The 25,855-nt window shown below is 39.1% G+C and overlaps 1 protein-coding gene across 1 annotated transcript in view; it reads left to right on the plus strand.

Annotated features, from left to right (window-relative positions):
- Positions 1-25,855, plus strand: part of CABCOCO1 (ciliary associated calcium binding coiled-coil 1) — a 167,483-nt gene that overhangs the window by 73,104 nt on the left and 68,524 nt on the right. The window lies entirely within an intron of this gene.

A 25,855-nucleotide genomic window follows, 5' to 3' on the forward strand; every position in this document is an offset into this window, starting at 1 on the left:
CAGTGTTTGAAAAAACAGATCAAGTATGTCTGTGGTCAATCTGCAGTCAGCAAACAAAGCCAGGCGAGGAAAGGGGACTGGGGCTGAATTTGGAATTGGAGGATGTGGGTTCAGATGCCAGTTCTGTCCCTTATAGGCCATATTGTATAACCTTTGAACAATCACTGTCTTTTTCAAGACCTGCTTCCTCTCTTGAAAAATTGTAAATTGGTATGAACACAATGCCCTCTACCATCCCTTCCAGCTCTAAGGTGATCATTCTAGGTTCTAATTAAATCCTTTTAAGTCCCCCTCTCTCTGCTATTGTCTCTCAGCAACCCTTTCTCTACCCTCCTTGAAATTCCTTTCCTTCTAGAAATTTATTATCTACAGAACCCTAGATCACTCTACCTAAAAGAATTGCATATTAAAAAAGCGACCCCCTTTATCTTCCCATTTTCTCCCTTCCTATTCAAATTTGACCAACTCAAAATCCAAATTTTTCCAAAGAAAAAAAGACCTGAATTTAGAGGGAAAAGACCTGAGTTCAAATTCACATAATGCCACTGACTTAGAAAAAATCACTTAATAGGATTGTAGGCGCCTAGATTAATTCATAATAGAAGTGGTCAGAGTTAACATCCTCATTTTCCATGTGAAGAAACTGAGGCACAGGGTTTTCAAGTGACTTGCTTAGGTTTATAGAACAAGTCCACGCTTAAATTGAGATGTGAACCCAGATCATCTTTACTCAGGACAACTAGGTGGTACTAGATGTGGAGTCAAGAAACCCCATCATCCTGAGTTCAAATCCAGCCTCAGATACTTTCTAGGTATCTAGAGGTCACTGAAGTGACCTGGGGCAAGTCACTTCACTGTTTGCCTTACTTTGCTTATCTATAAAAAGAGCTGAAGAAGGAAATGACCATTCACTCCAGAATCTTAGCCAAGATGGAAGAATCCAATACAACTGAAGTGACTGAACAGCAACAAAAGCTTCCTACCCCCAATCCAGGGCACTATCCCCATTACTATGCTGCCACTACCACTTCTTCCCCTCTCTGGGCACCAATATTCTCATATATACAGTGAGGCTATAATAGATGACCTCCAAGATCTCTTTCAGCTCTTATGTTATCATCCCATTAATTGTAAACACAGTGGAGGGGGAAAAGACCCATAGCTAGGAATTCTTGGTCCTGAGACAAATCCATCTGAAGGTGCAAAAAGAGATAGTGATTGGGATGGAGAAGGTGACCATATACCAGGGCCTCAATAAGAATAGCTAGCATTTATAGAAAAGCATTTTTGCAAATATTATGTCATCTTAATTTTAAAATAACCTTGATGGATGGGGGTTGTGATTATCTTCATTTTTCAGATGAGGCTGAGAGAGATGTTCAATTACTTGCCTAGGGTGACAATACTAGTAAATGTCTGAGGCAGGATTTGAATATGGGTTTTCTTAATCTAGTTCCAGGAAGCAAACCACTGTCCCACCTGCTGCGTCTTAAGATTTGGGGGGAAATGGAAATCCATAGTGGATAGTAACAAGGTTCTCAAAGGATGGAATGAGCTTGAGAGGAAGAACAGCAGGTGCTGAGTGATGGTGGGAGAGAAAGATTTTGAGGGAGGCCATGAGCCACCACTGTCAGGAGGGGTGAATCTGGTAACCCTAGAGGTGATGTTAGGAGCAAGAGCCAGATTCAAATACTGAAATGAGGAAAGCTGTATCAGAGGACAGAAGGAATGTAAGAAGAAAACCTTGAGGAATAGAGATTGATCAGCTATAGAGGAGAGTTCCCAGAGGGGAGATTAGCAAGGGAAAGCATAGGAGGTTAGAGAACCAGGAGGGCCAGGACTGAGCTGAAGAGGGATGAGCCTCTGGGTCCTCACCCAGGAAACAGATGGATAGTTCGGAGTCACAGAGCTTAAAGATGCAACAAGTAGAACCTTGCTTGCCATGGTGGGTGGGCATGGCCCAGGATAACAGAAGGAAACTGGCCTGAATATCTTTATATAAATAATGAGCCCAGGCTCCAGGGAGCAAAGCTCAAGGATGAAAGGAAAATAGAGGCAGGAGTGGGAGATATAAATATGGGAGTGAATTGTTTGTTTGACAGGAGAGGTATCAACTATTATAATCATATAAGGAGTGTTTACTCTAGGCAGGGTGTTTTTCCTCTAAGGGAGGAAGGAGAGAGGAAGAGAGGGAAGGACTGATTTTACTCTCAGAGTTAAAAATGGGATTTGGTGTATACCTGTCTCTGCTCCTCTTTTTTCCATCGCCACTTCTGATCTTTTGCCAGACAAGGTCTGCATGGGGTTGGGATGGGATAAAAGATAGGAATCACCATCGTCTCCATCCCACATCCCCGAGGATAAATCCATCCTCCTTAGGGTATTGGTACCCTTGAATCAAAGCACTTTTTGCTAGTTCTGGTTCTGGGGACTGGGCAAGTTGATCCTGAATAACTGATTCATATGTAGCATTCTATAAGTCTAACCTTTACTGACTCCACCTCTTCTCTCTCTCTCTCTCTCTCTCTCTCTCTCTCTCTCTCTCTCTCTCTAAACCCCTATATGTATTTGCAGCTTGTCCCCAAATCATTTATGTGCAATTCTAGGTAGTCTTGGGCTGTTCTCTCTATGTGTATTTAGCTTTTCGAGATGAGGGAGACTGTAAGTCTGGTGTTCTCTATTCCAAGTTGCCCATCCTGCCCTTGAGAGCAGGCACAATCTTTCTGTGACGTTTTCCCCCTTGGATCCCCTGCCTCCGAGGGGTCAAGCATGCTGCCCACAGACCACATACAGCTCTCAACATTCTTGAATGTTGCCTGAACCAGATGAAAATGTAATTAGCAAATATTTAACAGATAGATCGTTACATATTAAGTAAGGAGCCTGGAGGCATCCATATGTGAGGATAATATGGAAGCTCAAGGCATCCATATGTGTAGATGAGTGACCCCCATTTTTATTTGATTTTTGACACCCCTGCCCTACCTCATGGTGCTGGACAGACTCTATGAAATGTGATTCCACTTAGTCATTGAGTTCACAAGCCATTAGTGTCCTGTGCTAAAATACTGTAGTATTTGCAGAATTCAAACATGGAGAGCCTCATCAGAGAACAGAAGTAATGTGAGAGAAGAAAGTCATGATGAATAAGGATTGGTCACCTACGGAGGAGGGCTCCCAGAGGGAGAGAAGGAACCCAGGAGGGCCAGGGCTGAGCTGAAGAGGTTGGGGCTGCTGGATTGTAAATAATGTGATGGTTTCATTCACCCTCCCTCTTCCCAGAATCAAGGCCAAGGTTATGAGACAGATTTCCTGGCGGGGGGTGATGAATGTAGTCAAGATTCCCAGGGACAATAGAAAATGTTAGGACATGGCTCCAACTCCACTATGAAGATGGAGACACTGGGAATGCTATAGAGCTGGCCTTGGACTTGATTTCTGACAGTGAGAGCTGTCCAGGGATGGGAGGAGTTGCCTTCGGAGATGGTCAAATAATGTAATATTCAGGAACATTGTAGGTGTTGTTGCAAGGGAATGGAATGGATCTTTGGTCTCAGAGAGCTTTTGCAGCTACAGTAATCTGTGACTCCGAGTCCCAGGGATAGGAGCAAGGATTGGGCAGTAAATGAACACACAAAAGACTTTCCTTGGATGGATGTGACCTCCTCATTTAGAGACTTTTCTTATTGCTGGAACACTTAAGCAATGCCAGTTGGAGACAAATGTTCCCCACTCTTAGTTGGGATGTTCTTGTTTTAAAACGTAAAAGGATTTCTTATTTACCATTTACCATTGCTCTCCTTCCACCTCAGGAATTGGTGAAATTCAAGACAATTTAATGTTTATTAGCTAGCTACTGAATGGCAGGAATTCTATTGGCTATACAAAGGCAAATGCTGAAATATTCCTTCCCCTCAAGAAGCCTGCATTCTCCCAGGGAAAAATCAATATAAATATAATATACCCCAATATAAATTATATGCAAAATAATACAAAGTAGTTAAAGGTTTGGAGAAGAACTAGAGGGAAGACAACACTTGAGTCAAGTCTTGAGATGTCCTGGGGATGCTGAGAGGCTGAAGTGAGGAGAGGGAGCACTCCCTACCTGGACTCAGACTACAATAATGAGCATGTTGAGCATATTTACCTGCATTTGTTAATGTTTGAAAAGGACTCTTCTTGTGCTATCTCATTTGATGCTCATTAACAAGCCTGCAAAGTGGATGCTATTATTGTCTCCACTTTGCAGGTGGGGCAACTAAAACTGGGAGAGGATGCATGATGGTCTTCAGTCATTTCACTACCTAGTCAGCATCTGACTCCAAACCCAAGACTCTTTATTAGTGCCATGGCAACATTTCACTGCTTATTCAAAAACATGGAGATAATGGATGATGGGTGGTGTCTGTCTGGTTTCGCCTAGATCTGCTATCAGAGTCTTGGGTGCTAATTCAGATCCTATCATTTACTGAATGACTTTTAATAAGTCATCTCCCTCCTGGAATGTTTCCTAACCTAAAAAATAAAAGGATCAATCAAGATGACCACTGAGGTCCTTTGCAACTCTAAATCTATAATCCCACAAAACCATCTCTTCTCTAAACTTTGCTCAGAAATTTTCCCTTTCCATTTTCTCCTATACTTGTACAGTGTGGAGAAAATTTGCATTTTATAAATCTGCTTCAAAACAACAATGTATGGGGCAGCTAGGTGGCTCAATGGATAGAGCACTGACCCTGGAGTCAGGAGGACCTGAGTTCAAATCCCATCTCATTACCTAATGAGATTACCTAATAATTACCTAACTGTGTGACCTTGGGCAAGTCACTTAACCCCATTGCCTTGTAAAAAACAGAAAAAGACAAAAATAAAAGCAAACAAAAACAACAATGTATTTCCTTCTGGTGTTGAAGTTATTCATCATTTTTGATCACATCTGTTAAACTAAAATGATGGTAGGAGCAGAGCTGGTCTCTATAGAAGTTTGACATTGTGAAGATAAAGCTTAATTGCATGATAGTAATCCTTGCCATTTGGTAGATAAACTGTTGTACATTAGCTTAATTGAACCCCACAATAACCCTGGGGATTTCATAGGGGTGCAATGAATGTTATTGTCCCATCTTGTGCAAAAGGAAGCTGAGTCTCAGAGAGGGGAAGAGATCTGCCTATAGCCATCCAATGATTAAGAGTCTGATATAGGACTTCAACATAGGTCTTCCTATACCAAACTACATCTCAAATAATGTGCACTTTTCTTTTTTCCTCTTTCTTTCTCCTCCTCTCTCTTTTTCTTCCCAGCTGGCTTCCTCTCCCCTCTCTCTCCTTGCCTTCTGTGATGTGGAAGCAACTCAATTAGAGTTGCTTAATATTTATAATGCAATTTTTTGAATCACTTAACCTCCATGAACCTCAGTTTCCATTGGATTAAATGGTCTCAAAAGTCCCTAATGGATCTTAGCATATAATCCTAGGATCCTTTTACCACAAATAAAATAGAAGCCAATAGGGGCAGCTAGAGGGCACAGTGGATCAAGCACTGGATCTGGAGTCAGGAAGACTTGAATTCAAATTTGACCTCAGACACTTACTAGCTATTTGACTCTCAGTAGGTCACTTCACCTGTTTGCCAAAGTTTCCTTATATGTAAAATGTGCTAGAAAAGGAAATGCCAAACCACTCCAGTACCTCTGCCAAGAAAACCCTAAATGGGGTCACAAAGAGTCAGACATGACTGAAACAACTAAACAACACTTTCTCCAAGCTGACCAGAACTACAAAGTAACCCTTCAAATCAAGGCAGGGGAGCCTGGTTCTTAGCAAGTGCTTACTTCTTTGAAGTTTGGGGGATTTAGCTGAAAAGGTTGCCACAGAAAAGGTGGCATCTCAATAGACAGAATGGGGGGATGCACCCTGCACAGAATGACAGGTTCTTGGATTTGCTCAAGGCAAAATGACTCTTAAAAGTAAATCGTCAATGGGTTTCTATTGACATTGAAAGAGCTCAGCAGTAGTTTTCCAGGGACATGGCCTTAGCCCTGTGTTCAATATTTTTATTAATGACTTAGACAAATGCAGAGATAATGTAAAACTGAGCAGAAGAGCTAACATATTAGGAGACAAACAGAATTGGACAATCTAGAGCCCTGTATTTAATCTATCTAATAATAATCGAACCAATATTTAATCTATCTAATTTATTTGGGAAAAAATGTAAAGTTGCTCACTTGGGTTCAAAAAATCAATTGTAAATGTGAAGGATGGGAGAGGAGTGAGTTGATCACAGTGAAAAAAGATTAAAGGCTTAATACATTGCTGACTTCATTTGAGACTCCAGTAGGACATGGCAGTTCATTACCAATAATGAACACCCAAACCTTCTTTCCTCTTCATCTTACCAACCCCATCATTGAGGCCATCACCAGGAGTTTGGGTTAAATGATCTAAAGTACCTTCAAACAGTGATTCTGTGCTTTGGGGTTTCAATGATTCTTCAGAGTCTCAGCTTGGACTGTATGTTTGGAAGCTCTAAAACAGGAGATTCAGATCCATCTCTTGCATAATTCTAATAACTTCAGATGAAGTTGGCAAACCTCTTCCTCAGTATTGAATCAAGATTCAGTCCAAGCCAATAGAAAAATCTGTAACCAAAGAACATTCAGAAAAATTGCATTATAAATATTAATGGAGGACCCAGACTCAACTTCATCATTTTTCCCTTTATAGCAATATGTCCTTTTGTGTGTGTGTTTTGCAAGTGTTTTCCACCATTTCTATTTGAGTTTTCCAAGAAATTTTTGTTAAGATCAACGTAACAATTTTTCAGGGACTGTCTTTCATTATTCATGGCCTTGGATTTACATAGTCTAGTGATCTAACCAATAGATCAGGTTCCCAGAGAAAAGGAGTTTTTATGGTTCACACAGAGTCATGAGAGCCACAGATGCTGTAAAGGAAGGCAGCATAGAGATTAAGTTGGTCGACAGGATGGAAAAAAAGCAAGAACTGAATTAAAAAGATGGTGTCCATGTGAATGAAAGCTTTTCCCATTGTCCCTTTCTGACAGAAAAGAAGGGATCCAAGACTTCTCTAGCCGTCAGAACTGAAACACCTTTTTCCATTAGGCATGTCCAGTCTACAACATACTTAAGGAACAATGAAGAAGAGCCAAAATTAAAGTTATCATAGAGAAATGTGTGATTAAAAAAGATGCTCAGAGGAAAGAAATGGAGTCAGTGTTTTTGTCACCCTGGTGGCCTCACATTATCAAGAGAAAGTGACCAGCATCTTGCTTCTCCCAGAGATCATCTCAGAAATGGGCAGACTGGATGACCAATTGTCTGCATTACTACAAGAACATAAACCATTGGAGTATTTTATATGTATGAGCATCTCAGCAACAAGGATTCTCAGAACTACACCCAGACATTGACTCTGAACCCAAAAGTGACAAGGCTATGGAGTGAGAGGACCTGAGTTTGAATCCTGATTCTGCCACTAGCTAACTAGACTTCAGTTTTCCTCTCCTTTGAAATAAGTGTGATTGGATTTGATGACTATCAAACTCTCTTCCAAGCATAATGCCATCACCCTACTACTCAATAAATTCCAATAGTTCCCTATTACCTCTAGGATCAAATGTAAAATCATCTGTTTGGCTTTTTTTCAGAACCTGGTCCCTTCCTACCTTTGCAATCTTCTTATACCTTGCCTATCTATGTGCTTTATGAGTTGGTGACACCAACCTCTCATTATTCCTGATACAGGATACATCTCCCAACTCTGGACTATTTCCCTCATTGTCCTGCACACCTGACATGCTCCCCCTATCCCTCCAGATTTTCTTGGCTTCCATTAAGATGTAGTTCAAATTTCCCCTTCTGCAAAAAAAAGTTTTTTCCAGTCCCTCACTCACCACAGCTCATCCTTCCCCTCTGAAATTCCTTCCCATTGACACTGTAACTTGCTCATTTAAAATTAGAATATGGACTCTTTGAGAAGAGGGTTCATGTATTATTCCTTATATGCTCAGGACTTAGCCCAGTCCCTGATATGAGATATCACTTAAAAAGTCCGTTGACTGCCTAAACTATTCCTATAAACTTGGATTTTCTATTGAGGGCAGGGAGCAGGTGTTTTCTGCCCTACTGGTATCTCACACATTTTTGAGGTCAGAAGCAACCCCCTGAAATCCTTAGGCATTGTGACAGCAAGGAGTCTGTACCCAAAGGGCCTAGCAGGAACCCCCAAGAGAGTCAGAACAAGCTGGGTGTGATGGGATGTTGCTTTGACAGCCTCTATCAAGGAACCTCACATGGTTTCTATGAGTTACATGTACAGTTTCCTCTCCTGTCCCTGTTTATTTTATTTTTGAGAAAATGATAACCTAGGAGCTCTCAGAATATTTGTATAATCAACATTGTTTGTACATATCACACAAATAATCCATTCTTGTTTGTATCTGAATAGAAAAACAATCTGATGTGATAATAACATTAGGAAGCGATAGCATTCAGTGAAAAAATGTTGAATTCCTTGGTTCAAATTGAACCCCTTCTACTTTTTATTCATGCTACTCTGGGCAAGTTACTTCAAATGTCTTGGTCTTAGTTTTCCCATCTTTAAAAGAGGTGATGTCAGATTAGATATACTTCAATTTTTCTTCCAGCTCTAATAAAGGTAGCTCAGTGATATAATAGCTAAAGCTCTCAGACTGGAGACAGGAAGTTCCGAGTTCAAATCTGACTTTGAACATTAACTGTGTGAACCTAGGAAAATTGTTTAATCTTTGTCTACCTCAGTTTCTTCAACTATAAATTTGAAGTGATAATAGTAACTATCTCATCAGAAGCACAAATAATGAAATGGCATCTAAATCTTTGCCAGTCTTAGAGTACTATACAAATACTAGCTTTTACTATTATTCAGTACGTTCTTCCTGTTCCAGAAATACTCTGTCAGTGACCATTGCTTCCCAAGGCTGTCCCAGAGGTTTTTGCTCATCCCTCTGTATGCTTTAAGGATTCAGCATGTCTACAAAGAGGAACATGTGACAATTCTGTCCTAATTGGAACAAGGGTGAAGGAGGTCTCTGCCAATGACTCTGCTCTGAGAGTGACCTATGAGAAGTCATGAGACATTTTTTCTCAAAGGGCCATGCTGTGTCTTTCTAAGAATTGCCATCCCTACTCAATTAATTTTCAATTCCTTCCCATGAGTGCTAATGAAACTCTTCACAGGGATTTGCCAGTAGAACTAGAGTTTTCTAAATTTCTTTTGGCCTAGACAAAATGTGTCTTGGCACAGCACACCTAATAAATCACACACAGAGATTTATTCTTGAAAACCGAGGTATCCATTTATCAGATTCAGTGTTAAAATATAGACTCATTTTTGCCTGTTTGGTTTGAGCTGAAATTTTTCCCATCTACCAGGGAAGTTCTTCCAAAGGAATTTTAACTCTAATATAAATTCTAATAATAAACATTCACATGAAAATATATGTATCTATAGTGGAGGTTGAATTGACTGCACAAGAGCCATCCTAGGGAGCCTGTAGGGACTCCAGAAATATGGTAGCCATCATTTGGGTCTTCAGGAGATGATGAGCATTCTGGTTGTTTTCAGGCACAAGGTAGCTCAGCAATGAAAATACTTCGTGCATGAGAATGATGTGGCAACTCGAATGAATGAATGAATGAAACTTTGAGAATGATGTGGCAAACCATGGTCCTTCCCTTGCTCCAGTAGCAGGAGGAAAAGGTATTGAGTCAAGTAAAAGGCATCACTTCCAGACTAGGTCTCTTTGTCTTCAACTTTTCCAAAAGTAGAATAGTATTCTGTTTCTAGATTCACTGAGGCTCGGGGGATCAGAATAGCAAGAGGATGAGTTGTATTTTCTTCCTACACATATACAACCTAACTTACCACACCCCTATGATCCTCTCCCTTTGGTTGAATTTTCTGCTTTGTGCCTCCTTTTCAACTGATGATGATTCTCAAAGTTGAATTTTGAGACTTTAGACCTCCAAGATGGGAATAGTGCCTGGAAGTTCAAGAGATATGAAAATCCTGGGTCCCGTGATTGAAACTGATTAGTAACTTTATTGAAGAAGATGACCACCCACAAGAAGATGTCTGAGCCCTGGCTATTTCATTGTCAAATGGGTATTTAGAATTATTTAGACAATGTAGGGTGGGAACCAATTGAAAAATGCCTATTTAAAAGTCCTATAAATGATTTCATGTTCTGATGAGATTTAAGCATCAGCCTCCTTGTAGATTTTAGCAGTGGTTATGTCATTACAACCAAATCCAGTTTTGTTCATGTGTGTTGTGAGTCTTTTATGTTTAGCAATTCTTATATGTGTAGCACTAAATTGCCTGGCCATACTGTTCATTAAGTACCATCATAATTTCTCCATTGGAGCATAACTCTAGATGTTAGCCATAACTGAAGTCAAATTATCCCTGTGGGGCCAGGGTGGAGGTTTTATTAAGCCAAAGAATGTGAGATCAGGGAACCTGTTCCATCCCCCACACCCCATTACCTCCTTCTTCATAAGAACCAGGCAGCTCAGGACTAACCCGACTATGAACTATGTGGCTGGATCCAGAACAGGAGTCTTCATCCCTTGTGGTACCTTAGAAAGGGTCTATGGAAAGAGAGGGCACAGGAGTAAGCTGAATGTGAAAGGATGCTATCTAAAACAAATAAAAGTGAGAGTGAATGAGGAATATACAGGGAGAAAAGAAAAAGGACAGAATTGTCAAAAAGAGGCAAGAAAAAACTTTTTACTGTGAAGGGGAAGAGGGAAGGGGAGGTGAAATGACTGACTGAAAGACAACCACATAAATCCTCAACTGAGTAAACAAATCTATCTTTCCCTATAGGAAAGTAGGAGGGCAATGGAATAAGAGAATGGGGGGATGATGGAAGGAAGAGCAGATTGGGGGAGAAAGCAAAACAGTTTTGAAGAAGGAAAAGGTGAAAGGAGAGAGAATAGAATAAGCGGGGGAGAAATAGAATGAAGAGAAATGCATTTGCAATACTGTGAAACAATTTTGAAGCAAATTTCTCTGATAAAGACTCCTTTCTCAAACATATAGAGAAGTGAGTCAAATTTGTAAAAAGAAGTCATTCCCCAGTTTATAAATGATCAAAAAAATATGAAGTTTTCAGCTGAAGTCATCAAAACTATCCATAGTCATATGAAAAAATATTCTAATGTATTATTGAATGAAATGCAAACTAAAACAATTCTGAAGTACTCCTCATCCCAATAAATTTGCTAATAGAACCAAAAAGGAAAGTGATAACTAGTAGAGGGGACATGGGAAAAATAAGACATTAGTGCATTCCTGGTGGAATTGTGAACTGATTCAAACATTCTGCAGAGCAATTAGAACTATGCCCCCAAAACGATAAAACATGCATACCCTTTGACCTAGCAATACCAATACTAGTTCTGTATCCCAAAAGAAACAGAAAAAGAGAAAGGACAAATATGTATACAACTAATTATAGCAGCTCTTCTCTGGTGGCAAACTGAGGTGAAGCTAAACAGTTGGGGAATGGCTAAACAAATTGTATGTGATTATGATAGAATACTTTCTGCTATAAGAAATGATGAAAAGGATGATCTCAGAAAAGCCTGGAAAGGTTTACATGACTGATGCAAAGTGAAATGCACTATGTTCAAAGGAATATTGTAAGATGATCAGTTCTGAATGATTTAGCTATTCCTAGTAATGCAATGATCCAAGATAACCCTAAAGGACTTACAAAGAAAAATGCTATCCATCCCCAGAGAAAGAATTGATGTGGTCTGAATAAAGATAGAAGCATACTTTTCAAACTTTATTTTTCTTAAGGATTTTTTGTCTGTAGTTTCTTTCACAACTTAACTGTTAGGGAAATAATTTTCATGGCTGCACATGTGTAACCTGCATTGAATTACTTGACTTTTCAATAGGATAGAGGGAGCGAGGGAAGGATGAAAGGAGGGAGGGAAGGAAGGAAGAAGGGAGGGAAGAAGGAAGGAAGGAAGGAAGGAAGGAAGGAAGGAAGGAAGGAAGGAAGGAAGGAAGGAAGGAAGGGAGGGAGGGAGGGAGGGAAAGAGGGAGGGAGAGAATTTGGAAATCAAAATTTTAAAAATTAATGTTAAAAATTATTTTTACATGTATCTGTTGGAAAATAAGATGCTAAATAAACTTTAAAAATACTTTAAAATTTTTTAAAGAATCAAATGAATTGGGTAGCTAGGTGGTGTAGTGGATAAAGCACCGGCCCTGGAGTCAGGAGTACCTGGGTTCAAATCCGGTCTCAGATACTTAATAATTACCTAGCTGTGTGGCCTTGGGCAAGCCACTTAACCCTGTTTGCCTTGCAAAAAAACAAAAAAAAAAGCCTAACAAAAGAATAAAATGAATTAATACCTGTAAGAACTTTGTAAACATTAAAGTGTTTTACACAAAAAGACTAATTATTAATATTATTGGTCCACTTCTGATCCATTCACCAAAGATCATATAGCTTGTGCTGCCTCCCCAAGGGAGAGAGAAGGCAAAAGTAAAGGAGAAGCAATTCTTCGATCACCTGATAATTTCCAGGTGGAATATCTCCAAAAGCCCATGTTCTTTCTCTATTATTTTCTTGTCAATTCCTAGCTCCTTTCTAGTAGTCTACAGATGGAAGAGGTATGACCTTATATTTTCTCAAATGAGATTATATTTGTAAAACTTGGCACTCAGTAGGTACTTAATAAATGTCCGTTCCCTTCCCTTTCCCCTAATTCTCTATCCTTCACATATATCCCAAATTTGAAGCTTACTCATACGGACCTATAATCAATGATTTAGAAGGTTCTCTTTGGTCTTAGACAATCAGTAAGGGCTTACATAAATTCTACGCTGTTTCTTCAATCAGCCAACTGCACAAATTTATTATGATATCTCCTTTATGCCTATGCTATCTTCAGTTAAAATAAGACCTGGAAAAACCTTAACTTAACAAGGTCAAATTCTCCCATCGTATCCAGGATCATCTCCAGCTGTCCTGGTCCATCTCTGGCTACTGGGCCCAGATGGTTCTGGAGGAGAAAGTAAGACTGGTGACGTAACACAGCCCCTCTTCGCTTATCTAATTCACTGGCTTATCGTGGTATCACCTCCCTAATGTCATGGCCTGCTTCATAAACAACACTGATAACAGGTTATGGGAACATAGTTAGGCACCAATTCACACAGCATATCTCCATTGGACTAGAACCAATTACTATTATTTTTCATAATTATAGCTTCAAATTGTGCATATAGCTACTTCCTAGAATTCATTATTCACACTCATTGGAACCTAGCTGTACAAAGGGAAAAAAATGAAAAACTCCCTCTCCTCAAGGAGAGAACATGTGGTGCAATGGATAGACCACCAGTCCTGAAGTCAGAAGGACTGAGGTCAAATCCAATCTCAGACATGTGATTCTTACGAGCTGTGTGACCCTGGGCAAGTCACTTAACCCCATTGCCTCACAAAAATGAAAAAGGGAAAAAAAAGAAAAAGAGACCATGAGCATTTACAGGGTGTATCCCAAAGTCTTGTTGTACTCAGGCTTTTGGGACACCTTGTAGAAGAAAACACAAAATATTAACAAAATAAATATAATGTTCCTCCATTGCAACACACTGCCCACCAGCTATCCTCCCTTTTAGTTGTATTCTGTAACACAAATGTTCTATTAAGCAACTTGAATGTAGCAATCAATGAACTATTCAGCAAATCTTTTAATTAAATGCCTTCTAAGTGATAGACACACAAAGACAAAAATGAAGCAATCTTGCCCCCCGTGAACTTAGCTTATATCAAGGCCAGCATAAGTCTATATTCAATAAATCCAAAACAGATCTTGGCAGGGCAGGTAACTAGCAGCAAGGGAAATTAGAGAAGGGACTGTTTAGGCAGACTTTTGAAGAAGACAAGGGAACACAAGAACTGGAAGTCATGAGAAAGTACATTCTGGGTATGGGGGGAATTAGTGAAAAGAGTTGTGATAGGGAAGGAAGTGTGAGAAATAGTAAGGAGCATGAACAGACCCGATCATGGAGTGTGGCAGGGGAGCTAATACATTATAAGGTAAGAATGATAGGTGATGGTCAGGTTGTGAAGGCCTCTAAAAGCCAAACAATGGAAGCTAGGGTTGATCTTCAAGGTGATAAAGAGCCTTTGGAGCAAGACCCAGGTTCATCATGTGAGTACTTTGAGCCGTTTCTGCATATGCACACCCATACAACAAAGCCAACCATCTCCTAGCAGGCTCACAGACAAAAGAAGAGCAACCTACCTGCTCCAGGAAAAGGCATGATTTGCCTGTACATATCAAGGTGAAGCAAATAGCAAGAATGAAGGTCCTAGACCTTCCCCCTAGAGGAAGAATCCTATAGAAGGGTAGAATCCACTGCAATGGCTTCAGATCAAACATAAGCACATCTAAAAAGAAAGCTAAACTTACATCATCCAGTTCCACCATTTCCTTTCTTTTACCCTTTTCTCATCATTTAATAAAATGGCATCCCCAAAATCTCATTGATTAAAAGTCCTATGTACCTACATCACTAAACCCCACCCCACCAAAACACATATTCTTTATGTTTAATTGAAAAACATCATGATGTGATGAAATATCGTTCATTACAAGGAAGTGATGGGTGGAGAAAAGTCCCCTCCTAGATCTCTCGTTCATTCAGAAGTTTACCTCTCTAACTGGACATTACCTCTAGGAAGCTCCCAGGGGGATCTGATGATGATACACGTGATGTATTTTAAATTAAGTTGAAATGCAAAGACACATGGATGCTTAAGCAGTGTGTACTTTGCCTAGCAACATATTTTGGCATGCTGTCATAACCAGCTACAGTCATCCCTAAGTCCAGCAAAAAATACAAAATCCCCAATGTACCCAAATCAGTAAGATTCAACCAGATAGAATTGTTCATTTTCTGAGCATTTATCCCCAAAGAAAAAGCAAAGAAAATATCATTTTCTTTTCTCATTTTAAATGCCATACAGATTATAGGGGTTAATGACAAAGTATTCATTCTTTGGGTTTCTTTGGAGAAAAAAAAATTACCATATAGATAAATGAATCTTATTTTCCTTCTTAAAACCGTAAAGCTACAATGTCATTGAGTAAGCAAAATATGAGCCTTATGTCAACATTCACCCCTTTAGAGGAAAAAGCTGAAAAAAAATCACTTTGGCATGTCTGATCACATTTTGGAAAAGAAAAAGGCACTGAAGTGAAGCTAGAAAGATAGCTTTTTTCCCTTCAGTTTACCCTTGAGCTTTGTACTTATCAAAAGAAAAGAAACTTAGCCAACATGATTTTTTAAATTTATTATTCTAAAATCTCAAAAAGATCCCATACATGTTGGATTATCCTATTAGTAAATTGCTAGAAGGAAAAATTACAAACCGGGAATTGATAGTTTGACTTGTTCACTCTGGCTGTTATCAATACATCCAAAGTTGAACTATTAAACTAATTCTGCCTGTACCTAACACATGCAACTCACAGAACTTAGGTTCTGTCTTCTAAAGAAAGTGAGAGATAGCTTAGTAATTTGTCACATCTTGCTCTGGTCCTCCTTCCCTAAAGTATAGGAAAAAATAATGGTTCTCCAAAAACATAAATCTTGTCAGAGAAGGGCAAACACATCTCTTCCCAAGAAAACAGCTGAGAAAATGGCAGGAGTATTTTCAAGTACACTGACCTTCCTCTTCACCCCAACACTGCTTCTCAGAATCTTTCCATTCATTGATCTCAGTACTAAGGACTACTCCTCACCACGTTGATCACCATCTTCCTTTTGCTTCACTCAGCACTAAAGATCCGTACAACCTGTACTGTCCAATCATGTACTTGTTTCCAAGTATGCATAGGATCATCCTGGGTAGGCACACCAGCCAGGCTGAAGCAGAAGGGTATCCTAAAGGAGAGATATGAGGCCACATGTGCCAGGCAAGTTAAATCACCACCACCAGTACCCCTCAGACCCTAGTCCAGTTCCTTGAGCCTCCCCAATGGAGAAGTAAGCCCAAGATCCTCAGAAAGAGTAATACCTCCCAGAGGACCAGTCCTGTTTCTAACCCAACCTCTACTGCCATCATCCAGGAAAGCCTCCCTTGAGGAGATGTGTCTTAGAAGCTGCATCTGTAGGTATGACATTCCCCCACCTCATCAGCACCACCAGTAATGAGAAAGTTCTCCCCACCAAAGTCTTTGGCACAGTTAAAATAGTTTAGCATCCAAAACTGAAATGGCTTTAGAGAATCTTCAGATTTACAGCTAAACCCTAAGGCCAATAGGAAATTCCCATCTGAATTGCAGCTGATCCTTCCTCTCTGTGTGGTCTCCTCACATTAGAATGTTGTCTCTTTGAAAGCAAGAACTGTCTCAACTCCTCCATATGCAAGAGCAAGGATAATGAAAGCTTAATTCTTTTTTTCATTCATTCATTCATTTATCCATTCATTCATTCATAAACTGAGAACTGGAAGAGACATAGAGGCCATCTAGTTCAATCTCTTCATTTTATAAATGAAGACATTGAAATTCAAATAAAAAACAAATTCAATTGCATTGATTTGCCCAAGGTTTTTTGAGTTTCAAATTCTCTCTCTCTCCTTCTCTTTCCTCCCTCCCTTCTCCTCCCCATCCCTGAGAATTTAAACAATCCAATATAATTGAAGCAATCATGTAAAGTATTTCCATATCAATCATTTTGTACATCTTGAAATAAAATTTAAAAAACACAAAGGAAGAAAAGGAAGGAAAGAAAGAAGGAAAGAAGAAGAAATGAAAAAATATGTTTCAGTCTGTATTCAGACAGTATCAATTTTTCTGTAGAAGCAGATAGCAACTTCATCATGAATCCTTTGGAATTGTCTTAAATCTTTTTATTGCTGAGAATAGCTAAATCATTCAGAGTTCTTTATCATGCAATATTACTGTTAATGGATTCAAGGTTCTCCTGGTTCTACTCACTTTGCTTTGCATTGGTTGATATAGAGAATTATGAATGTAGCAGAAACAAATTTGGTAATCTTAAATGCTGTTAAATCTTCTTAAATGAGTGGAAGGTCTTTGCTTTTGAGATGTAAATTGACTCCTATTGTTTCATCATTTAATGTAAAATTTTCATCCTGTCTCCTCATTCCTGGTTTTAGTCACCTAACTGGGGGGGGGGGGGGGGGGGGGGGGGGGGAGAGGGATTTCCCCTTTTCCCTCAGTGCCCAGATAAGAAATAAGTCTATAAAACCTGGACTTGCCTCATCTTGGTGTCAGTGTTCCCTCCTGGCCCAGTCAACCTCACTTGACTGTTCCTTATCTCTATCTCTCTTTACCCATCTCCCTCCTCCTGTCTCTGTCTACCAAGCTACTGAGCTTAGCTTTTTGTTATTCACCCTAAGTGCTTGTTGATCCTTTGGGAGGAAAAGATTTTTTTAGCTTATTTATTTTACTATATTTCATAATAAAATCCTAAGCAATTTTAACGTTCCAGAGAGCTCCAATTCTTTCATCTTTCTAGTGGCCCTTGATTTTTCAGTTACCCCAAATTCTATCTTTAATTGGTGACCCCCCCCAAATCCCAGTGGCAGCAAGTTCAGGTAAGTCTTTGCAGGTTTTGGAGAAATTTTCCTGCTTATAATTTCTTATAGGACAAAAATATTTTATCACCATCATATACAACTTCTTTAGTCATTCCCCAATTAATGGGTACCCCCTATATTTCCAATTTTTTTGCCACTACAAAAAGAAGTGCTCAAAATATAATTGTATAAATAGGTTCCTTTCCCTTTTTGGCTCATTGAGATACAGATCTATCAGTGGTATTACTGGATCAAAGGATATTCATAGTTTTATAACCCTTTAATGCCAACTCCTCTTATCTTTGAATTATTATTTATCTTTGATTCTCAAGGTAAATAATCATTTGAACCTGAGAGCTATAGGTTATAAATGTTTAGTGTATAAATGAATGACCATCATTATTCTAATACATTGGGTAATATAATATTGGTTCTGGTTCTTGTCCTTCATTATCAAAGAAGACCAAAAGACATCACCATGTTTGAGATAAATTGCATGTGTCTGACTGTGCCTGATCAAACCAATACAGACTCAAAATGCTCTTCCACAGGTCAGACACAATAGTAGTGACCAGAGCAATGAATTTGAAGTCAGGAGGACTCGAATTCAAATCTCATCTCTGATTTTTACTAACTGTGTGACCTTGAGCAAGTCTCACTCTCTGAGAACCTTAAGAATCTATATGAGATTTAACTGCAGTTTTAGATGATTCATCTGGATGAGGAAAGGGACCTCAAACATTAAGGAAAATCTGAAATCGTTATTGTGCTTTGTTTACTAATAATATGTATGTAGTATGTTTCTATATGCATTTGTGCATTAGTTCAAGAGTTTCTAAGTTCAAGTCTAGTGGACTCTATGAGTGAATGTAGTCAAGAGAAGTTTGGTTGGTTTTTTTTGTGTTGTGTCTTTGCAGTCAAAACAAATACACACATACACACTCCCATTTACAAACAATCTAGCACTTTCTAAGCCATCTTAATTATTTTTCTAATTACCTTAGATTTGATGTCAATATATTGAAGGTAGTCAGTTGTCTTTTAAAATTAGATAATGTATAAATGGTTCATAAGTACCAGGCACTGCAAATAAATAAATACATGATGATGACAATGCTCTTTGTCCTTCCTTTCAAAGAACATCATGAGGTTAGGGAGGTGATGCCATGACAAGCATATGAACTGGACTTGAGTGAAGGAGTACTTTTTCAAGTCACCAGCCTCACTTTCTCCTCCAGATTCATCTGGGTCCAGTGGCCAGATATAAATTAGGATGACTTGAGATGACCCTGGATGTGAGGCACTTGGGGTTAAGTGACTTGGTCAAGGTCACACAGCTAGGTATGCCAAGTGTCTTTATACCAAATTTGAATTCAGATCCTCCTGACTCCAAGGCCGGTGCTCTATCCAGTGTATCCTATTAATTGCCCAGATAAAATATATAGATCAGTAGGGGGAGGGACAGTGAAAGAGGGATGAAGACAGAGGAGGGGAATAGAAGACAGGAGGGAGTGAGAAAAAGAAAGGAGAGAGAGATAATGACATAACTATCCCTCCCCAGCTATTCTCTTTCTCTAACTTAAAAGTAAACGCTTGATCTACAATTATTTCACTACATTCCTTTGTCTATCCTTATTCAGCATTATTTCTTCTCTTTGCTTATCCTAACTTTAAAAGTTTGCATAGAATTATGAAAATGTCGAGCTGTTTCTAGAGAGATGCCTTTCATGTTTATCTGATTAGGCAATGTTCTTCCCCCTGAAACAAAAGGTTCTGTTGTAAGTGAAGATTTAATTGTTACTCAAGGATAAGAATCCTATTATTCATGAGTTACATAACTCATAAAAATGTCCCCTGCACTCCCAAACACAGCAAGCTCCACATCTGCCTTCTGGGAGTAAGGAATCTAACAGTCTAGGGAAGATGGTGGTGGTAAGGAGAAGTGGGTGGTGGGAGAAAGAAGATAATACCCTCCCCCCAAGATAATATTTTCCCCGACCAGAAATCGCTCTGCACAGACTGTAAAACCAGTGGTGCTGGGTGATGCCAAAACAATGAGTAGTTTCTGATCAGAAGGAAAAAAAAATCAATTATTTTCTCCAATGGAAAACAATCCAGAAAACTTTTGATTTAGTAGTGAGCAGTGAAAGGCAGAGTTCAACGTGGAATAGGAAACACCAAATTGAATTAGCTCCTCTCCTTCAGAGCTCAGCATGAATTGGGTCTAGACTGAGGGCACAAGTCTAGTCTAGAGGTGGGGGTGAGGCAGAGTTTGAAAAGACACATGGCACCCCAAGAGGTTCCTTGGTTGGTAGCCCTTTGGCGGACTGGGGAGTTTCAAAACTCATAAGGTGGAGATGAAACACAAGTCATGGACTCCAAACCCAACACAAATACTACTTAGTTGTATGAGCCTGGGCAAGTCACTTAACATCTGGGTTTCAATTTTCTCAACAGTCAAATGGGGAATTATAGCAAAAACTTGACAGGATTATCATGAGGACCATTGAGCTAATTTTTATAAAGGGCTTTGCAGACTATGCAAATAAAATATGAGCTACCATTACCCACATCATCACCATCATTATCATTATTAGTCAGGGATTAGGACTAGAGATGAATTAAGGATAGGGCAAACAGTATATTGGTTCATATGAACCAGACTGACCAGAAATGAATCAACTTCTTGTTCTAAACTCAAAATGAAGTAAATTATTGACCCTGGATAGTCTGGGTCACCCTAAGCTTCTATCCAAAAGAGAGGTCCTCAATAGCATGATGTGAAACAAAAGTCCAATGTCATAAGTATCCTTTTCGTCTTTCCCCAATGTGAATCAGATGAGGGAAAATATTAGACTCATGCATATAAAATCAGTTCTGTTACTATAAAGCTTTCTTTGAATTTTCTGTATTGATCCTGCTTTAATCTTCAAGTCATTGACAGACGGATCTCCCTGTCTCATATTGTATAGTTAGAAGGAACATTCCAGGGATATGCTGGTAAAATGTTTTACAACTTACTCTCAGGAGGAAAAAATTGTATAATCTGCTCTTAAGTTTAATCTGCAAAACAATCACTTTCTTTATCATTTTACAGTCTCGAAGATCAACATAATTATAACTGGAGTCCTGACTAATGGCATTTCCAATTTCTGAAGTTCATTGTTCATATTGAAAATTTAATGATCGGCATTTGTGAGCCAGTTGGAGCTAGTTCCAGCACATCCTTGAGTCAGTTTTATCCTGTAGAGTATGATTAATTGTATCATAAGTTATCTAAAGAGGAAATGATTCCCTTTTCAAACAGAAGCCGCCATCTTAATGGTCTGCCTATTTTTTCTGTCAATTTCTCCAATTTCTCCAATTATTCTTATTGTCCTCTTCATGGACAACGTACTATTTCCTACAAAGTACAACTCCTTCCTCCAAGCATTTGTGTAGACTGTTCCCCATAGCTGAAATGCATTCTCCTTTCTATTGCTTCTTGGAACCCTAGGATCAGCTCAAATAGTATCTCCAAGAAAAGACCTTAAACAGTTCTCCTAATCCTTAACATTCTCTCCAACTCAAAATTACTTCATATTTGTTTTCCTTGCACTTTATACTTACTTACCTATGTCTATGTACTTTCTCTTCAACAGAATATAAGCTTCTAGAGGGCAGGGACTCAATTATTTTTTATCTTTGTCCTTCCAAAACGCAGCAGATAGTAGGTGCTTGTTCAATTAAATTGAATTCTTAGAGACTTAATACTCAACACCAAAGAGAGTGACTGTGCCACTATCATTGATAATAGAGAGGGCTCTGGGGTTGTTTGACACATGGTTAGCAGGACTTATTTTGAGGGAAGAAGTCATAGCTAATAATTTTGGGGGAATATGGGACCCACCCCCCAATCCCAAAGCAGACAAACCAGATGCTGGTGCCATGTCAATTATGGGAGTTGTTTTGCTCCTGTCTTTTTTGCCCTCCCCACCCCCACCCTTTTGTGAAGATGTTGGCCAGAACTTTTCAATACTCAACCACATGCTGATGTTTCCATAGTGTTCAGGTCTGATTGTAGCAGCAGCCTTAAGGATCATTGAGTGTTTGACAGATGGCCGAGAATTTGCAAGCCAGGCGCATTGTGCAGAAAGGCATGGAAGTGAAGAGTCAATCAAAAGAGAACCAACATGCTGAGAAAGAGGCCTCCTGATTGGTATTCAGGCTATAGGACCAGTCAGCTTTCCTTGTGAATTATATTCGCCGCATCAGCGCCATGGACACCATGGGCAGAAAATAACAAAGTGACTTCTGGCCAACTAACTCCATGCTTGATCAAGAAAATCATGTGGGAGTAGATGAGGGGCCGTGATTTCCTTCAGAGCTCCTTAGTTCTTCTGTTGGCCCGTGGTCCTAATGACTCTCACAGTGCTGGCAAATGCAACTTAATGAATATGGAGTGGCAAAGCTCCCGGAGCAGGGTTTACAAACGAATCAGCATGGAGTAGGGACCGACAACCAACTCTTCCTTATTTAAGGATTTGCATGACTGCTAAACACACAATCCTAGAAATGTTTGCTAGCGCTACAGAGGATGGGAAAACAAAACAAACCTACAGTTGCCTTGACACACATTTGTTCTGTGGATGTGGCCAAAGGAGAGATGAAATATTTGGAAAACTAGAGCCGTCTTATCGAAGGTCAACGCCGATCAATTCTGTATGTATCTGGTCTGTATTTGTAGGTTTTGTTTTATTTTTGCCTCCCAAATTAGAATGTAAGCTCTTTGAGGGCAGGGAGATGCAAAATAGGGTAAAAAGTTCAATTTTTCTGGATCATAAAGTGCAGAAGAGGAAGTCATGTCCAATGAGACTAAAGAAATCCCTTGGGGCCATTGAATCCTGCAGGTAATAGGGAACCACTGGAGTTAATTCGGGAGGGCAGTCACGGATGTGTTGAAGAAAAATGACTTCAACAGCAGTTGGATGGACTGGATGTGGGGAGAGACTTGAGGGAGGAGACCCAACGTGCTGAAATAATCTGGGCAAAAGATGACAAGGATCTGAATAAGGTGGGAGCTCTGTGTGGGGTGAAGAGTTTGGATAGAAGGTACAAAGAGCAAGATTTGGTAGCTGATGAGTTAATGTGGACAGGGGAGAATGTGCATATAGACAAATATATTTATAGACAAATAAATTATATTTATGTATAGACATATATATTTATTCATATATAATAGTTGCATATCATATATATATGATATGCAACTATGATATGTGATCAGTAGTTTAGTGGCACAGTTTACAGAGTACTAGACCTGCAGTTAAGGAGATCTGAGTTTAAATCCCACTTCAGACACTTAATAGCTGTGACATGCAGCAAGTCACTCAACCTCTGTTTGCCTCAGTCTTCCCAACTATAAAATGGGAATGACAACACCCACCTCTCAGCATTGATGAGAGGATCAAATAAGACAATATTTTGTAAAATACTGAGTTAGCATAGTGTATTCTTTTTCTTTCCTTCTTGATTTAGGCTACATACCTTCATGTGGTATAGGCAAGCCTATGATATTAATTCCTTGAAAATAGTAGACATTAAAAAAATTCTTGACTGGGATTCAATCGAATGTATGTGTATGGGGTGGCTAGGTGGAGAAGTGGACAGAGCACCAACCTTGGAGTCAGGAGGACCTGAGTTCAAATCCAACCTCAGACACTTAATAATGACCTAACTGGGTGGCCTTGCAAGCCACTTAACCCCATTAGCCTTGCCAAAAACTAAAACAGCAAAAACAAAATAAAATATATTTGTATGTGTATGTGTCCTGACAACAAAAATAATGATGACATTTACATAGCACTTGGAAAAGCAGTTCACATATAGCATTTGACCCTCACAACAAGCCTGTGAGGATAAACTATAGATAAAAATATCCCTATTTCACAGAAGTTAAAGCTGACACGAAGGACTTAGTTATGACTGAACAGTCTAATAAACATGACAGGTAATGATTCGAACCCTGGTTTCTCTTGGATCAATGTCCAGCATCTTTTCCACATTAACATGCTGCCAAGCTATTCATCTGGGTTAATTGTCATTTGATTCTCAAAACCTGAACATAAGCATACAGTGCAATTTGTAGGAACTATAATTTTTTTTTAATGCTGTAGAGCATAAAACATGAGTAAATGATAGGGAAAAGACTACATTTCCCAGGATGTCCAAGCTCAAAGCAAAAACCTTCATTGAAGGAGAGCAAAGATTCCATTTCTCATGTTTGCCTGTTGTGCATTGATGACGAGACCTCTGGGAAGACGGTGGAAATAATGGGAGTCTGGTGGGTTTGAGACCAAGTGGAGCACCATTCACTTCTGAGAAGAACTGCAACTGCAGGCTTTTTGTGAGCAAATTTCACACAATGATTTCCCAAGCATAGCAAAGCAAGAAGGAAAAGCATCATGTTCATTTAAAAAGCTGGTGAGGAAGAAAACCACCAAAGTGTTGGGAAGCATCAAGGAAAATCATCCTAATTGCTGAATAGAACTATGGCATCTGAGAAACTGGCTAGCTAAAAACGGAGAACAAGCCAGGCCAGGACACATGGGTCTAGTGAAACTAAGGCTTCACCTTCCCTCTCAGAGAAAATAATGGATGGGTGTATGGATGGGTGGATGGATGGATGGATGATGGATGCATAGATGGTTAAAAATGAGATATGAAGTTATTTATGGAGTCCTATTTTCATACATACTTGATTCACTTCTGTGAATTTCTATCTAAAACAACCCATAATGTAACATGATCTCATATACCTGCTTAGAACATTTTCCCTTATCTGCAATCTAACCTAGCTAAGAATCCAACTATTTGGAAAAGAAAATGCAGATTCTAGCATGGACTGTAAGCCTAAAAACTTAAAGCCACCTGTTGGTTTTTGTTTCATAAGATGTTAACTTAGGGCCCTGAAGGAAACACAAACAGAAACCAGATAAACTAGTTACCCCTGCAAGGTGAGAAAGTTGAACTCTCCTCTCTGAAGATCATCTGAAGATGCCACAGAGAAGGCATCATTGAGAAGACACAGATTCCTTGCTTATAAATGGCTACAATTTGGAGAGTTCAGTATTGAGCCAAAAGAAAATACGAATAAATTTCTTAATGTGATTGGAAAATCACACATAGTGGAAGTGTTAATCTGCCAAGCAGGTCTACCATTTTAATGAAATCTTTTTCCTGATGGATACAAATAGGTGAAGGATAGAACACAGCAATATTCACTATCAATTTTTTTTTTATTCAGGCTCAAATAGCAGGAGTCTTTCAATTTTTATCTACTTGAGTTCTAGGAGTGTTTTTCTAGTTCCTTACAAATATATATTACTATTGTTATACTCCTCTGACTTCCTTATCTTAGAAAATGAATTATCTTTATGAAAAATCCTATTTTATTATGAAATCCCTTTTATGTGCTTCACTGACAACAGAGCCAAGGTCTTCTGTTTCCCAGGCTGATAGTCTTTTCATCCTTGATTACACCATTCCTTTTCTAATGCCAGAACTTCCACATGCATAGGTTAGAATTCAGAGTCCTAACTATCAGATTTCTCCACATGGGTTTGCAAAAGATTTGTATACCTTTTATGGTTGGTGTGCTCTAAGAATTTGGATGAGGCTCAGAGTTTGAAATTTGTTTCCATAAATTCAGAATGGATAGATGTTGCAAATGTTTTAACATGCAACAGTTAACTTAGAATTGGATGGATTTATGGTTGCTTTCATTCCCTTTATCCCTACAAATTGTTACGGAAGACAGTTGGGACAGTCAGCCAGAAGAAATCCCCAGAATCTTTTCCAGGAGAATACATCTTTCAAGTGCTGGAGGTCTTCTGTCCAGAGATCATTTCAAACAAATGCACATATTGTTTGAATTTATATGGAACAAAAGCTTAGAACCGGATTAACCATTAACTGATTCAATTCCAAATATTTGGCTCCCTTTGGATGGAAGGAGTCTAATGAGATAGCTCTAACTTTGATTAAGATGTGACTACAAGATACCGGTTATCCAGTCTCCTCATGATGCTGCTATAAAAAGAAATACAATAAACTTTATTCGATTTTTAGTTAATAAATGACCTCAATATCAATAGCAGTGAGTCATCATTGATCAGTTTGAGACAATGTCGATGAAGCTAGATTCCAAGAATAAATGGACTGGAATCG

The sequence above is a fragment of the Macrotis lagotis genome, chromosome 4 (assembly GCF_037893015.1).
Source record: "Macrotis lagotis isolate mMagLag1 chromosome 4, bilby.v1.9.chrom.fasta, whole genome shotgun sequence".
Taxonomy (NCBI): Eukaryota; Metazoa; Chordata; class Mammalia; order Peramelemorphia; family Peramelidae; genus Macrotis; species Macrotis lagotis.